General features: G+C 49.0%; 1 pseudogene; it reads right to left on the bottom strand.

Moving 5' to 3' along the window:
• Nucleotides 1–288: 288 nt before the first annotated feature.
• LOC105085143 (large ribosomal subunit protein uL10-like) lies at nucleotides 289–1,385 on the bottom strand (annotated as a pseudogene).
• Between the last annotated feature and the right edge of the window lie 3,436 nt (nucleotides 1,386–4,821).

Here is a 4,821-nt window from a genome sequence, read left to right as displayed (position 1 = left end):
CAGGTAACAACCAGGAAAACAAAACGCAAAAATTTATTTTGTTGGAGTCTGTGCCCTTTACTAAATCCTGAAATGATGAAACACTGAGGCAGGGGAAGGAGATCGTGGTATTAATCACAGAGAATATCCCTGGACGTTTTGCATTTAATGGGGAGCACTGTTCATACTGTATTCTCCCTGGCAGCGAAGTCTAAAAGATGGTCTTCCTGCAATGTCCCTTTCTTTTTTTTCCCCTTTTTTTAAGAGAATTAAGCCTTTAATTCCTTGTTTCACAAATAAAGCTGGTGATTAGTCAAAGAGACCAAATCCCACATCCTCCCCCCACTCCTCCCACTCCTCCCCCCACTCCTCCTCCCACTCCTCCCACTCCTCTTCCCACATCCTCCTCCCACTCCTCCCCCCACTCCTCCTCCCACTCCTCCCACATCCTCCTCCCACTCCTCCCACATCCTCTTCCCACATCCTCCTCCCACTCCTCCCCCACTCCTCCCACATCCTCCTCCCACTCCTCCGATTCCTCCTTTGCTTCAGCCTTGGCCGGGGCTGCAGCTGAGGCAGCAGAAGCAACAGGGGTGGCAGCAGCCACAAGTGCAGATGGAAAAGCCAAGAAGGCCTTGACCTTTTCAGTCAGTGGGAAGGTGTGATCAGTCTCCACAGACAAAGCCAGGACCTGCTTGTACCCACTGATGCTAAAATGGGCTTCAGATGCCACTGTTCGATAACCAGTCTGCAGACATACGCTGGCAATACAGCAGACTCCCTCGGGGAAGCGAGAACGCAGAATCTCCTCTGTGACATCAAGCACTTCAGGGTTGTAGGTGCTGTCAAACACCTGCTGGATGATTAGCCCAAAGGAGAAAGGGGAGATTCTCAGCAAGTCTGTGATGTGGCTTCACTGGCTCCCCCTCTGTTTCCAGCCTTAATCAGCTTCACATCACTCAGGGTCTCAGTGATGCCCACTGCAGACTTCAGTGGTGACGCCTAAAGCCTGGAAGAAGGAGGTCTTCTCGGACCCCATACCAGTGTTCTGGGGGCACAGTGACTTGGCACGGGGCTATGGCACCAGCACGGGCAGCAGCTGGCACCTTACTGGCCAGCAGCACGTCTCTGATGTCAGTAAGGTCCTCCTTGGTGAACACAAAGCCCATGTTCTTCCAGATGTGTGGCAACAGTTTCTCCAGAGCTGGGCTGCTTTCCAGATGCCCTCGGATGGCTGTGCACATCAGCACCACCGCCTTGCTGCAGCGGGACAGACAGGTCTGCTGCATCTGCTGGGATCCCACGCTGTCTGCTCCCGCAAGGAAGCATTTCGGATAATCATCCAGAAGTTGGATGACCTTAAGGAAGTAGTTGGATTTCCAGGTCGCCCTGTCTTCCCTGGGCATCACGGCGGTGCACCAGGGATTTCCACACAGGGTTTAAAGACAGTGTCACTCACGCAAGGACACCTGGCGAGAGTGCACTGTCCCTTCCTGTGGGTTCACATCCTTAAGGCTATTTGCTCGAAAGACACCATCCTTCCTTCTCCCTAGTCACAGTTGCTGGATATTGAAGCTCTACGTAAAAGCAGAGCATTAAAATTCCATTACAGGATTAGTTCTCACGGGAGGGGTGGGAGGGTAGAGCATTCGGAAGAGGAGGGAAGGGCAATCAGAGTATAGCTCTTTTCTTTGTGCCTTCTTGCAACAACCTAAGCTCTTTGAACGAAGAAGAGAAAAGCCACGGGCTCGAGAGTATAGAGTCCGCAGACCAGGTTCTCCACGTGGAGATACAGCTTTCCTATTTCCTTTTTAAAGGAAAATTTGAGCTTGAATAGAGTCCTGGTACGATGTGGCCACTGAATATCTTTAATGAGTTTCATCTTTCATCCTTGGCCCCTAGAATTCTAGCAAACCAAGCTCTTTGCTTTTCTCTGAAGTGCGCTTGATCTCTTCTGTTTGGGGCACTTATTGGTCTCTAAGAACCCCCCCCTATTGTCCTCTGTCCTGCCACAGCATCCCTCTGGTCCTCTGACAAGACTCCAGAAGATTTTTCCCCACCCAGGCAGACTTCCTTCTCCCTCCTCTCTGCTTCTTTAGTACCTCAAGAACTCATTAATTTGAGCAATTTCACAGGTTGTCTTACTAGTCAGTTTTTCAAAAAAATCCTAAACAACTTGGAGACAAAACCTTTACCTTATTTATCTTTTTTTCCTGAACAGCAAGCACGTAACAGGGGCTCCAAAGTATCCACTTTTTAGTGAACTAAGAGTTGCTTTTCCCTCTTTTCATGTTATGCTCGGTACCAGCTCCCTTCTTGGCCGAGGGAAAAACAAATGCTCATTGATTAAATCCAACTGATGGAGCCCATTCTTCACCCCAACACTAACTTGCTAAGTTCTCCACCTGTGTTAAGATTATAGAAATAGATTTTGATAATGGTTCAGTATAATTTTCCAGATGATGGGTTGTTGGGGACAGACTCTGACTTATCAATGTGTCTCTTTGTATTTAAATCATATTTTTCCTCCGTAAAAGAGCTGTGGGCTGAGCTCAGAAATGTAACAAAAATCCAGCTCCTTCTTCAGGAGAAGAAAGCTATCCGGTAAAGCCACAGAACAGTGTCCAGGCACCACCGCTGGTGGCCCTGTTTTTTCATAGGGATGTTAATCATGTCACTGGCCGTCCTGTGATGTTGGGTGCAGAGAAGCGCATCTGAGCACCCAGAGAGGATGGCCCAAACGTGTGCCTGCTTCAGCCCGGCTTCATTCAAATCAGCTAGTTCTCAGTCTCCTAAATACTGATCCCCCAAGGAAACCAATGCAGCTTCCTAGCATCATCTTATTACTTCTGTGACCAGGAAGCCTGGTGCGGGTCAGTTTGATTTTCATTCCACTGTTTCCTTTCTGTGGAAAACAAATGGCAAAAGATTTTAATCATGCCTCCATTTACATCACACTAGATCCTCCTGGGGGTGCAATTTTCTCTCCCTTTCTTTTTCTCTCTTTCATTGAGCACCCTTTCTATTTTTGCATCCGGATCAAGAATTAGCCCAGGAGAATCCGGATTTTCATTTGAATCAAGCACATTAAATCGAGACAGCTAGTATTAAGCCGATGCTCAGGAAGATCTGGTGTCTGGCTCCTCAGCACGTTTAGCATGAACGAGGAGCGCGCAAGCCTTCACTGGCATCGTGGATACGAGCGCCGCAGTTCCATGGGATGAGTGTGGGTTTTCCACAGGAAGAAACCAGTGAAATGAAGTGGTCGCTTCTGGCGACATCTGGCCGCAGCCCCCGGCAGGCCAGCCCCACGACAGAAGCGAGGGAGGGTGGCTCTGCACCGGAGCCTTAGCCACGTCCCTTCCCCGCTCAGCCGGGCCCAGCAGAAGCCGGGGAAAGGCAGCAACACCTCTCCCTAAAGGCACGGCCAACAGATGCGTTTTTTAACTGAAATGTGCTGCGAACTAACATTCTGTGGCACTCCTCCTTCCAATCCCAACATGAAAATAATGAAGCGGATTTTTTCTTTTTTTAATGAAGGATTGACCTAATAAGTAAATACGGGTCTGACCATGACCAACCGAAATGAGGCCGAAGTGGGGACTGGGGAAGAGGTCTCAATACATAGCAGAGGCGGTGCCCGCAAACCCGTTACCCAGGTCACTCTCCGTTCACACCTTTAAAAGCTCCACCTTCTGATTTCACAGATTCCTTTCCTCCTGCGTGTCAGAGCAGAGCAGAGTTTATGTGGAACAGATGGTCTCCGTGTACACACCCCATCCTTCGTGTCGTGCCAAGCTTATGCTTCCTTCACTGTCTGCATGAAAACAGGCATGCTGAAAATATGTTTGCGGGCGGCACAGAAATGCTGGGCACATTTTAGCCATCATGTCAAAGCAGGAAAAATTCAGAGCCATAACAAGTAAAAACAAAAACCACCGGAAAGTTGTGTTTTTTTGTTTTTTTGTTTTTTTTGCCTCCACCAGGCACTCGGCATTTCCAAGCCGGAGCACGGAGGGTCCTGTGTGCGCTGTGTCGAGCTCCGTTCAAAGAGAAGAGGGGTGGGTGTGATGGGCAACAAGACAGGAAGTCTTAGAACAGGATCAGGCATCTCTCGCGGTGACAAAGGATTCTCAGTTCTTGCCGGTTTCAGAAAGCCGGCCTCTGCTTCCACGGGGAGGGAGGCGGCGGAGGAAGGAGACGCGTCGGCCTGTTAAATGTCACCTAGGGTTGCACTTCGGTGTCTGCGCAGAAATGTGCAACTGGCTTTTTTTTTTTGGCTCTAATGTTTTATATCATGTAAAGTACCAGCCTATTAGGCAGCTTAGACCCATGAACTAAGTAAATATTATAAAGAACAAAGCAAATATTAAAACATTAAAAATAACGATCGCTGCTGAGTCTTTGTCGATGGAAAACATCGCACAACGTGAGTGTTGTGGGTTAGGTTTTATGGGAGGCAAAATGAGGACGATAGCCAGGGAGACAGCATTTTTGGGTAGCTCTGAGGAGCTGCTCTGAAGAGTCCGGGGGAGCTCAGTGTTACATGCAATTGTAGTGAAGGGGGCAGGTGCAGGCCAGAGGCTTGCTGCTAGTCAGGAGGGCCAGATGTCACCGATAGTGATTTTAGTGTTTTCAAGATATAAGAAGCAAGAATTTGAGCTCATAAAATCGTCTTCTGCAAATGTCTAAGTGTATGAAGGTCTGTTCTGCCCGTGTTCCCCAGAGCCCAGAGCGCCTCGTTCCTGATCTCCAGCCTGAACTCCTTTCAGGGTGTGTTGAAGGTCAGTGACTGCAGCGGCTCGTGATTTAAGCCTCGTAGAGGCAGATGGCAAGTGCCAA

This window comes from Camelus dromedarius, chromosome 9 (assembly GCF_036321535.1).
Source record: "Camelus dromedarius isolate mCamDro1 chromosome 9, mCamDro1.pat, whole genome shotgun sequence".
Classification (NCBI taxonomy): Eukaryota; Metazoa; Chordata; class Mammalia; order Artiodactyla; family Camelidae; genus Camelus; species Camelus dromedarius.
This window is presented reverse-complemented; position numbering and strand designations above follow the sequence as displayed.